At 39.8% G+C, this 13,016-nt stretch overlaps 1 long non-coding RNA gene across 1 annotated transcript in view; it reads right to left on the bottom strand.

The window, feature by feature from the left end:
- Positions 1–3,231: 3,231 nt before the first annotated feature.
- LOC140733528 (uncharacterized) overlaps positions 3,232–13,016 on the bottom strand; it is a 50,707-nt gene continuing 40,922 nt past the window's right edge. The window contains exon 3 of the long non-coding RNA XR_012100304.1: positions 3,232–3,346. This is a non-coding gene — a long non-coding RNA (uncharacterized lncRNA). The remainder of the gene's footprint in view (positions 3,347–13,016) is intronic.

Raw genomic sequence — 13,016 nt, 5'->3', positions numbered from 1 at the left:
TAGATGAATGCATGTCTAATTTGTGGTAAACTAATTTCTTTTCTTTCTAGTTTCGATCTGCATCTGCTGAATAATAAATATGTTAAATACATAGAGTCTGTTTTAACTCATTTCATGCCATATTTAATTCTAACCCTATTTTATACCTAAATGTTATGTTGATGTTTGGACATATTGTTGCTTATATTGTTAGTATAAAGGCAACATTTGGTCTTTATTTTAGAAGGCAAAAGGGTCAATTGTTGATTAAAAAAGCATTTAACAAGCAGTTGACAGATACACTAGCATCAGTCAGAGCACACAAATATGGAATTGCATTCTGTCACAATAACTGGAAATGCGTACAATATAAAAATGTGACAAGGCAGCTGTTAGGAGATGTAGATGCAACTGATATGGACAAGTTAACATGAATTATTCATATCGGACTTTTGAACTACAAAATTAGAGATCAGCTTTTTTTCAGTGGCAGTACATTACTTTTCAGATGGTTACTAGAGAAGTCCTCACTCTGGAGAACTCAACATAAGATAATGACTTGGATAGCGAAGGTGTGCTTCTTCTGTTTGTGATATTACATCAAGTTCCCATTTGGTTTCTCAAATAACATCACAACATCCTTCAAAAGATTCATTTCCTGGTGTTCAGTCAACTGGGTCAATTCCACTTCAACCTACAGAAGTTAGTCAGTTAGACCTTGTCTAGTTAAACATTTATTTATTTTATACATATCTGCCCTTGTCCTTTTCCATGACAGTTTTAAACTTGTTATTTGGATCACTGCTTTTCAGATATTCTGCTACTGTTCCACTTTATTCACAGAACTAGAACTAAATACAAGCTGCTTCCTAGTTACTCATTGATCAAATTCCCTTTGACAGCTGAAATCTTCCTTTCATCCTTGCCCTTCTAACTATTGTTTCAGTCAGTAAAAGAATAATGAATTTTTTACATGATCATTCCTCTACATTTTTGCACCTTTCTGTAATTTGCCTGTACATTTGCTCCTGTAGCATCTGCCCGCTATTTTGTGTTAAGTGTAGTTCAGTAGGTAGTGCTTGCTCCTCCGAATCAGAAGACTTCAAATTCATGTCCCACTTTACAGGAGAGCAATGCAGCAACCTGGGAGACCTTTGCTGTTGGAGGGGTTGCATTTTGGATGAAATGTTAAAATGAAATCTCGTCTGGTAAGCATAAAATAATCTCATAGTGTGATTTGAAGAAGTTGAGAGCTATCCCCAAAGAAACATACATCTCTTTTTAAGGATCACTAAGAGTCATTATCACATGGCTGCCTGTGAGATCTTGGTGAAGGCAAACTTGTAGTTACATCTCCCATTTTATCCTGTGGATTATTTGACTGTGAAGCATTTTAGTACGCTCAGACTTAAGGGCTATTGAAATTTAGCCATTTGGCCTAAGCACACAAAATGAAATTTAATTTTAAATTCACAATGCTTGGTGTTGAAGAACAGAATAGGAATTGTTGTATGTTAGAATTATTTGAGAAATAATTTATTATATGTAAAAATACATGAATTGCATATTGTTCTTGAGGCTGTAGCCCTTTACATAGCTAGCCAGCCATCCTTACTAGCCTTAAACGCCTTCCTCTCACTCACAAGTAGTGAACGAACAATGCTCAAACAATGAGTAATACCTATAATCGTCTCTAGTTCATGCTCCCTCTTAGCCTTTGAGGAATTGCTTTGATCACATAATTGCTTTTTAGGAGACATTTTTTCACAGAAACAAAGCGTGCACACAACACAAGTAGCGACCAAACGAGACGCAAGGCGAACAATGCTCAAACACCAAGTGCTGGAGAGAGAACTTCTGGGTTTTCTTTCTTGATCCTGATCTGCGGATGTGGAACCAGCGGATATGGAGGGCCGACTGTATCGTCACGCTACCATGTGATATGTGTGTGCCTTGTTTAAAGTAAACATAAAGTTAGACTCACATTTCAGACTCTCATGTCTTCCTTTGAATTAGTTTAATGTTTTGAATTTACAAAGCATAACGTTAGCGATGAGGTATTTTTAAAACAAACCCCAGACAGCCGGTGATCTTTTGAAGCACAGCGAGATGCTCAATTAAAAAAATCAGTGAAGAACAGTGAGTTAAAATGCAGCCCAGCACATGCAGGGACAGTTGACGTTATAAAAAAAGCAGAGAATAGAAGAATTCAGGGTTCATAAGCAGTGAGTACCAGGTGATAATAATCATTAAAAAATCAGAAATGGCAATGGCCAAACCAGTATAAGGTGGCTTTGAAAAGGTAAAGGAAATGGTGACGTCAGATCCACATCATCCTGTGACACCTCATCTTATGTAGTCACGTCGCATGTTAAGAGGGATGGAAGTGAAGACTGACAGCCGTTGCATTACATTCCCTTACTGCTGTGCAGAAAAATTATGACAGTGAGGCCTTGAGTCTAGTTTGGGGTGAAAATGTTTTAAACAGTACTTGTTTGGGACAGAGGTCAGTCTTATTACTGATCATTAACCCCTAGTGTCCATTTTCAATCCACAGAGGGATATCCCACTAACAGCAGCAGCATGAATGCAGAAGTGGGCTCTGTTTCCTGGAGGACATTACTACAAGATGAAATTCAATACACCAACTAATCATGGAAATGCAGATGGATTGTCATGTTTACCCTTGGTAAAGGAAATACCAGAAAAAATTACAAAAAAAGACACACCCTTGATGTATTCTCCCTAATGCAAATCAAAGGTCTTCCTTTTACAGCAGAGGTGATCCAAAGGGAAACCAGATAAGGCCCCACACTGTCTCAGTTCTTCACGGCCACCCAAAGTGGCTGAATGTACAGCAGAAACTCCAGTTTCACTATTCTTACCAGTGCTGAGACGAACTTGCCCTTGAGGGAGGTTGCCTTATGTGGGGATTGAGAGTTGTTGTTCCATCCAAGCTGAGAGCTAAAGTGTTGGAAGAGCTACATGTCAGTTATCTAGGCTTGGTCAAAATGAAAACATTGGCTCGAAGCTTTGTTTGGTACCCTTGAGATAGATCAGCAGATCGAGCAGCTTGCCATACACTGTTCGGGATACCAACGTGTCCAGAAGATGCCAAGAGCAGTGCCTCTCCATCCTTGAAAATGATCTGCATTGCCCTCGCAGAGGATTCATGTGGATTTTGCCAGACCGTTCATGGGCACAAAATAATGGCGGTAGTGGATGCAGCTACAAAGTCGCCAGAAGTGTTCCCTACAGCCATCAATACAGTCTCGCAGATTACTGATGTGCTGAAAAGCATCTTCTCAAGGACTAGTGACCCATAACACTTAGTCAGTGACAGGGGGCGGAGCAGTTCCAGTTACTCCTAAAAATAAAGGAAATAAGACATATTACACCTGCACCGTACCATCCAGTTCCAAATGGCTTGGCAGAAAGATTTGTCCAGAGTCTAAATAACACAAAGCGAGCAATGACAGCTGAACATGCTACACTAACACTGAACCAGAAGCTTGCTAATTTCTTCCTTGCATATCATAATTTACCACACTCCTCACCCAACAATTCACCAGGCATGCTGTTCCTGGGTCCTCCCTTGCATTCACGCTTGGATCTCCTCAAATCCACGAGAATGATTCCAGGAATGAGAGGGTTACCGTATGAGGAATGTCTGGCAGCTCTTGGGCTGTATTCCCTGGAGTTCAGGAGAATGAGGGGGGATTTCATAGAAACATTCCGAATGATAAAAGGACTGAACAGGTTAGATATGGCAAAGTTATTTCCCATCTTAACCCTATTTCAGAAAGAGTACATAGGACAAGCAGCTGAGAGAAGTTGAAGCCTCTTCAAGCAAGGCTATTCAATATTTCACTCCTGGACAAGCAGTCCTGGTGAGGGACTACAGAGGTGATCAAAAGTTGGTAGTCAGAAAGACAGAACTAGATCTCCTTTTACACAGTTAAGATTGTGTCTGATATCAACTGGAGATGACACATTGATCATCTGAGGAGAGCAGAGACAATTGTTCAAGAAGGAAGTTGGCTACCACTATTGGAACCATTTCCTGCAATCTCAGAGTCAACTCCGACAACCATCATCATTCGGAACCTGCGATTGCTTCACAGCCACAAATCTCACCTGTCAAGCAGCGTGATTCCACTTGTCAGGAATGACTTTATACCAGAAGAATAAGAAATCCTTCACAGTGATTACCGTAGATTCCGGATTTTAAGCCGCTACTTTTTTCCCACATTTTGAACAGCTTTGAACTCTGCGGCCTTTAATCCAAAGCGGCTAATACATTATTTTTTTCATGCCGCCTCGTAAACATTTTGCCTCGTAACAGTAGACCAATAAAATTGATGAGTAGTTCACAGAGGTCCAATTAAATTGTACGATAAATCAAGCGCACTTTCACAATTAAATTATTGTAAATCAGTCATTTGTACTCACCCTCATCAACATGGAAAACACTCGAAGAAAAGCATTGTGCTGCCTTTATGGCAGTTATTTAGTTTATAATATTTTCGTTTAGTAATTCATTTTCTAGTTAAAGTTAGAAGAGTTTTAACTATATTTGTTTTCTGTACTACATCGCGGGATGCTATGACGTCACACCCGGTTTCGCCGCGTCTTGTGGGAAAAATGCCAGTTTGCGATAAACGGGAAGGAGGGGGGGAGCGCATTACGCGAGCGGCATTGGATCTGAGCGAACGCTGCTTTTAAATGCCGTTTGCGATAAACGGGACGACGGGGGTCGAGCGGCGGAGCGAAAACGCTGCTTTTAAGTTAAAGGCGATCAATAACTTTTCCTGGTAGGCTGCAGTATATATATTTTTTACCAGTCGTTAGGAGATATTGGAATGTTGTTCAGTAAAGAAGTATACGCAACGTATATTTAAAAGTAGCCGCGTTACGGGCACGGTTCGAAAAAAAGCATTTGCAATATGTATTTGTTTTTGTTACCATATGGATTTAATTAAAAGTTAAAAAATCCTCACGTGTAATATCTTTCTGTGTAAATATCTCATATTACAACGTGGGACACCTGCAGCCGAAAATCCAGTGCGGCCTAAAATCCGGTGCGGCTTTTACAAGTAAAAAATTGATTTTATTTCTAAAATTAGAGCCAGCGGCTTTTAATCAGGTGCGCTCTGTAGTCCGGAATCTACGGTAAATCTTTAGGCCTGAATAGGACAATTTAAAGTTTACTCTGCTGTGGACACCTACAGTATATGGTGGTGGGGGGGGGGGGGGGGCGGGGAGACGACACAGTGTGTGTGTGTGTGTGTGTGTGTGTGTGTGTGTGTGTGTGTGTGTGTGTGTGTGTGTGTGTGTGTGTGTGTGTGTGTGTGTGTGTGTGTGTGTGTGTATACACACGCTCGTGTATAAATTGCGATGCATTCTATATTGAGTTGGAGTTTATAGCTAAGCAGGGAGGAGTGTTGTGTATTTAATATTTCAGTAATATTTGAGTAATTGTGTGTGTGTACATATAAGTTTGAATACCTATTCTTCCTCCTCTAAACAATTCATTATGAATTATATGTATAAATACATGAATTGCATACGTCATGACACTATCATGTGATACGTGTGCACCTCGCTAAAAGTAAACAAGAAGCTAGACACACATTTTGATTCCTGAGTCTTCCTTTGAATTAGTTTAATGTTTTGATGTTACAAAATGTAACAGGAACATTCCACCCTATGATGGAAATGAAATGTTGCTACTGCAAGAAAACGAATCTCAGGGTAGTCGAGAATATGGTGATAAATATGTACTTTGATCCTCAAGTAGACCACACCATTGTCATAGGGTTTGGAGGCTTGTGTGCCTCAATGACATGGAGAGCTATGTTGGCTAGAGTCAGGGCCTTGTGCTTTGCCTCTTGGTAGAGGCCAGACTAAGAGTGGTCCACCAGTGCTCCATGCGTGGGGGTTCAGCTCAGGGCTACCAATCCTGAGTGGTCAAAAAAGAAAATTGAAAAGAAAAGAAACTGCAACAAAGAATTCTATATCTGTGTGTGACAGTATTCCTGAGTCTCCGTCTGGGATTTGAATGACGGGCATTAGTGAAAACCAATAGGATGCTACCAGCATGATGAAGGAAGTCTTGAACACCAAGGTCAAGACCAATATTGATTTATGAAATGTACATATCCGCACAACACTGGTGAGCTAGCACAAATAACTGCAGAAATGCCATTATAACCTACGTATACTGAACATCTGGCAGGCTAATGGCAGCAATTGGTGAAACAGTTTCATACTCGGGAAGGGAAGATGAAGAAGAGAAGATCATGATGGTGTAGCTGTCATTTTGAAGAACGGCATCGAGAAGTGTTTGCTGGAGTGGAAGCCAATCAGCAGTAGGCAGATGAGGGTCAGGCTGAAAGGGAAGCAAGTGAACATGGACTGTGATCCAGTGCTATGCTCCAAGAAATGATAGTGACATTGAAGAAAAGGATGTTTTCTATGAACAGCTACAATCAGAGGTAGAGTTAATTCCACACCATGACATAATCAGATTTGTGGGAGATCTAAACCCTACAGTGGGAAATAACAACTCACACTTCACTAGGGTCATGGGCACAAGTGGATGTAGAGTGATGAATAACAATGGTGAAAGACCGGTGGAATTCTGTGTCATGAATAATCTGGTCAAAGGAGGGACCCTCTTTCCACACCGTGAAATCCTCAAACTGACACGATGCTCACCCAATGGACATGACAAGAACCAGACTGACCATTTGATGATCAATGGTACGTGGAGATGATCCTTGCAGGTTGTAAAGGTGAAGAGAGGAGCAGATACAGGAAGTGATTAACTCCTTGTTGTAGCAGTGATGAAACTCAAACTGAGAAGCACTGGCACTAGAACACATACACAAAGGTGTTTTGATGTTGAAAAGCTCAAGGACACAGGTGTGACATCTGCCTTCACCATTCAGCCTAAGACAGATTCCAGGCTTTGCAAGATCTTGATGAGGATGTGTCAGTGGACAGGCTCAACACAATGTGGAAACGCATTGCTTCAGTCTTTAAGGAGAGCAGCAAGGCTTGTCTAGGATACAGAGCTGGAAAGAAGAACAAAGAATATATACAGCAGGAAACATGGACAGCCTTAGAAGAAAGCCAGAAAAATTAAGAAGAAAGTGTTAGATGAAAAGTCAACATGAATTAAGGAGAAACTTCAAGTAGCTTATACTGAAGCTAACAAGGAAAACCTTGCAGAGGTTGTAATTGTAATATTGCTATGCAAATTGGGGCAGTTATTTATTAAATGTCCAACATCTCTCAGGAATTATAAGTCAATGGAACAGGTCCCACTCTCATATATTTTCATAGTCACCAGTAGGAGGGTGGAAATCTGGCTTCATTTGTTTACAAGGACAACTGTTATCTTTGAAACATTGCTAAACCAGGAGGCAAATAACGCTTACCCTGCAATATTCTCTACATGATCTGCTTCTGATGCTGCGAGTCCAGTCGTGGAGCAGAAAAGCAACACTCATGAAATGCCAGAAGAGCTCAGCAAGTCAGGCAGCCTCTATGGAAGGCCCTTCATCAGAAAAAGAACTTTCACCTAAAGATCGCAAGAACTTTCACACTTTCACATTTCAATGCTGTGAAGTATCAGTTGTCAGCTGTTCCACCTAAATGCTTAAATGCATAAATCTGAAAGTACTGGATAGCAAGCAATAGTGTTTTTACCTCCACGCAAGGTCCATCTAATATAAAGAGGGGTTGGATGCACTTTGTTTCTGTATCCTCTACTTCACACTAGGGAGGATGCTTAAATGGAGAACTCTTTCATTTGAATGAGTTTGCAGATCTTGAGAAATATTGTGCAGATTACTTTTCTGTTTTCAGTTACTTGTTAGTTTTTTAATGTCTTAAATTGTTATTTTTAAATTTTAGGTCTTGTCTTCAATTGTTAATTGAGTATTTACATCAGAGAGATTTAAAAATTGCTCAAACTCTGGCAGAGTGCCCTTGCTCAGGGCCTGTTTATCACTTGAGGCCTAGTCAGTACCTAAAGCCTGTTTTCTCTCTCATATTTTGCAGATACAATCAGCTTGTTCAGTCCTCTGCAGCTCATAAAAGTAATTCTGGGTGGGTGAGGATGAGTCTGGTAGCATGATCACAACTGAAATACTTACAATATTATATAGGATGTAGCCTTTTCTCCTTGAGTGAGCAATTCTATGAATTATACAAAGACAGCAGCCCTGACTGCAATATAACATAGAACAGTACAGCACAGGAACAGGCCCTTCGGCCCACAATGTTGTGTCAACCCAGCTAAAAAGTAAATCAAAACCCCCAAAAGTTAATCCCTCCTACCTACATCATGCCCATGTCCCGCCACCTTCACCACATTCATGTGCCTATCTAAACGCCTCTTAAAGGCCCCTAATGTATTTGACTCACCATACCAGGCAGTGCATGTCTGTCATCTACCACTCTCTGAGGAAAAAAGCTTAGCCCTCACATCCCCTTTGAACCTACCCCTTCTCACCTTCAACGCATGCCCTTTGGTATTAGACATTTAAACCCTGGGAAAAAGATACTCCCTGTCTACTCTATCTATGCCTTTCATAATCTTATAAACCTCTGTCAGATCTCCCCTCAGCCTAAGCCGCTCTAAAGAAAACAACCCAAGTTTCTTCTGCCTCTCATGATAGCATATGCCCTCTAATCCAGGCAGCATCCTGATAAACCTCTTCTGCACCCACTCCAAAGCCTCGACGTTCTTCCTATAGTGGGTTGACCAGAACTGCAATACTCCAGCTGTGGCCTAACCAGAGTTTTATAAAGTTCTATCATATCCTCTTCATTTATGAACTCAATGCCTCGACCAATAAAAGTAAGCATTCGATCAGCCTTTTTAACTACCCTATCGACCTGTTTCGCCACTTTCATGGAGCTGTGAACTTGGACCACAAGATCTCTCTGCTGAGCAACACTGTTAAGGGTCTTGCTTTTAACAGTACACTGAACCCTTGCATTGCTGTTCATGGAAGATAAAAATTCTAATGCTTACTTCAAATAGAAAATGATAAATTTTTATAACAGTTGGATAAACATCCAAAGATAAAACATCTTTTCCACACTAATTTAGCCTTTGGAGTTTGGATAATGACGGTACTAAGACTTGACCTTTGCTAATATTATTGTTTTGTTAATGTCCAAGCAGATTTCAGAGCTGTTCAGAAAAGGGAAGTCCAGAGCAGGGTACACTCCGGGACTTTTGATACCAGAGGAGCCCTTCTGCTCTTGCTGCTCTACAGGGAATCATCAAACAAAGTAATAATAAAAGTGCTGATTTGAACATCCTCTGCCTAATGTATGGTTTCCTACCTGACTTTGACACTGTGTGGGTTTTCAAATATATCCAGGTATAATGATACCAATAACATAATTGATATAATTACTGAATATTAAGTAGAATCCTCCTACCTACATTGGCCACCCTTCCCAGAAATGTTTCAGAAACTATTTGCATGTTACCCATGGTGCAGGCGAGTTAAAATTATTCCAGTGCCATATGACAATTCCCAGATTCTTCTAGGTATTATTTGAACACTAATTGTTGTGGTGTTAACATGACTGAGTAAAAGTAAATGATATGTAATTACAAATGTAGTTTAAGTTGGTAATAATAGCATTGATTTTTTGTTGTTGAAATACAGCATTATGAATAAACCAAAAGCAAAGCATCTCACACAGTCAATTTTAAAAACTGTCTAACATTCAGTTGTGTTTATTTCACCCAGAAAAACACTATTCTGGGCCAGAAAATATTGCAAAATCATCTATGAATAAATGTTACAATTCATGTAGGAAAACATATTTCTATGTCACAAAGTCCCTTAGAATGGTCCTACAATGAGATTGTTAGCAAATTGTGGCCAAATTAATTCCAGCTTGATCCAGTTAGAAAGAATCCAAGAGACCACAGATAATATTAACCAGAGTGGAAAGCAGTGATTTCATCAGAATGTAAAACAGATCACTGCTGATAGCTGCAAACTTTATTATTACATTTGCAGGGTCCAGGAATTAAAATTGCACAGAACTTTTAATCAGTACATATCACCCCTGACTTAAAGGTTGCTACTGTTTTGGTAATTCACGGCTAATAGCAGCTACAGGTTAGCAAATTATGTTCTTAACCTTTTAAAAATGATTCATAATATATTAAATTTCTAAGTGGTTGTTTGGGGATAAATACTTGGATCATGCTAATAGCAATGTGACCTTATTTTAATATGTAAATTGTATCATACTGTTCCATATTTGTCATTGACAGCTAAGACATTACTCACACTTTTAGAGAATTAGCTTTGAATCTTATAAAATCCATGTCTTGTATTGTTATAGGATCTGCTTTAAAGGATGTTAATTTTGGTTTATGTTTTTGACTTGTTGTGTGGCTTTTGTTGTAGTTTACTTCGTATAAGTTGTTTTTTTGGCTAAGCTTTTACTTCATTACTTTTTTTACTGTTGGTTCTTTCTGGTATTCTCATAAAACAGTGAAAATGATTATAAGTTTTGATATTCTAGCGTACTCAAATTTTGAGACAAAGAAATGCGAATGAATGGCTTGCAAAGACAAGTAAAATACTTGCATTGGCGCTGCTTCCTGCACCGTGCTGAACTCATCAACTTCATCCACTTTGCCTCCAACTTCCACCTTGCTTTCAAATTCACCTGGTTCATTTCCGACATGTTCCTTCCCTTTTTCGATCTCACCTTAATCTCCAGAGACAGCTTTTCCACCAATGTCTATTATAAACCAATGGACTCTTACAGCTACCTGGACTATACCTTGTTCCACTCTGCTACTTGTAAAAATGCCACGCCCTTCTCTCAATTCCTCTGACTCTACCGCATCTGCTCTCAGGAGGAGGCTTTTCATTCCAGAGCGAAGGAGATGTTCTCCTTTTTGAAATAAAGGGGCTTCTCTTCCTCCACCATCAATGCTGCCCTCAACCACATCTCTTCCATTTCACGAATGTCTGCACTTACCCCATCTTCCTGCCACCCTACTAGGGATAGGGTTCCTCTTGTCCTCACCTACCACCCCACCAGCCTCCGTGTCAAGCACATAATTCCACCATCTCCAACTGGATCCCACCACCAAACGAATATTCCCCCCCCCTCCACTTTCTGTTTTCTGCAGGGATCACTTCCTATGTGACTCCCTTGTCCATTCGTCCCTCCCCACTAATCTCCCTCCTGACACTTATCTTTGCAAGTGGGAAAAGTACTACATCTGCCCCTACACCTCCTCCCTCACTACCATTCAGGGCCCCAAACAGTCCTTCCAGGTGAGGCAACAATTCTCCTGTGAGTTTGTTGGGGTCATTTACTGTGTTTGGTGCTCCCAGTGTGGCCTCCTGTTTATCGGTGAGATGTGACATAGATTGGGAGACTGTTTCGCCGAGCACCTACACTTGGTCCACCAGAACAAACGGGATCTCCCAGTGACCACCTATTTTCAATTCCACTTCCCATTCCCAACCTTTAACACTTTTAATTGGTTGTGCACATAGAATTTAGTGCTGCTAGTATTTCTGTTTAACCCAGTGGTTTTAAAGAAATAGGAAGGATTTTTGGGCAATTGATGCTTACCTGGTAACTGATCACAAACTTATGACATCATTCTTCAGTAGGCAGCTCTGACGCACTCATTGTACAATAGTCCTCAGTGCCCTCATTGAGGGTGAAACACTTTACTGATACCTGATTACTTTGGATTCATAGGTGCAGAGCCACACCAAAGGCTCATAGTATTAAAGATCACTTCACCTTCATCACAACAGTATATATCGCCATTAATCTTCCAGAATGACAACACTGTAGTAACGAGTGTATCAAATGGATGGCTATAAATGGTACACTCAGAAGACTGAGGGAGGTCTCAGTTTGGGTTTCTATCCTAATGGGAAGTGCACAGTCATCCATTTCTTTCACATCATAACTTTTCATTTTTTTCATCTGATATAAATAATCTGATAAACTGTGTTTCACCAGCCTGCAAAATCTTTTCCGAGATTAAGTCCTTTAGCTGTTTTGTCAGCCACAGATAAGAACACACTCTAGGGCAGCTACTGTGCCAAAACACATACATATCTGTGCTGTCCAACTACAAGCAACCCATTTACTTTTCTGGCTCCACAAGAACGTTCTCTTTTCGTTGCCTTGACAGGATCCATCTGGAGGACCGTGTTTACTTTGAAATACTAAAATATACAAAATATTGCTGATAGGAAATTAAAAATAAAGCCGTAACAGTTTAGAGATGCTCAGGTTTTGCAGTTTTGTGGAAAAAGAAAGATATTTCAGTTTGTTTGATGAGGAAGATGATCTTGTGCTATGTTTAATTCTATATTGTACTTCATTGTAGGATATGGCGAATACTGTGAATCAGCCTGTGCCCACTGATAAAGATAAAACTCTATAAGACTAGCTAGCCTATCTATTTTATGTCACTTAAGTCAAGTCACTTTTATTGTCCTTTCAACCATAACTGCTGGTACAGTGCACAGTAAAAATGAAACAATGTTCCTCCAGGACCATGGTGCTACATGAAACAACACAAAACTACACTAGACTATGTGAAACAACACAAAACTACTTTAGACTTCAGACCTACACGGGACTATATTAAGTGCACAAAACAGTGCAAGACAGTACAATAATTAATAAACAAGACAATAGGCACAGGAAGGGGCAAATTACAATATAATAATAAATAATGTGAATGTAAACACTGTTTACAGATCAAGATACATTGGGAGATTCTCCAGTAGTAATAACTCAATCAAAATACAGAGAAAATCCCTTCAAAACTTTGTCAATAAATATTGAAAAGACTTGGTTGTTTACTCTGGATAGGAAATGAATAGCAATAATGATACAAATATTTAATATGATAAAAATGCTTGAGGATGATCTCCAAGTCTGTCCTGTTGCTTATCCCCAGAAACCATTGCTACACTATTGTTGGCAAAACCTTAAAACTC

This window comes from Hemitrygon akajei, chromosome 9, assembly GCF_048418815.1.
Source record: "Hemitrygon akajei chromosome 9, sHemAka1.3, whole genome shotgun sequence".
Lineage (NCBI taxonomy): Eukaryota > Metazoa > Chordata > Chondrichthyes > Myliobatiformes > Dasyatidae > Hemitrygon > Hemitrygon akajei.
The sequence above is the reverse complement of the archived record's forward strand: the minus strand, read 5'-3'. Positions and strand labels throughout refer to the sequence as shown.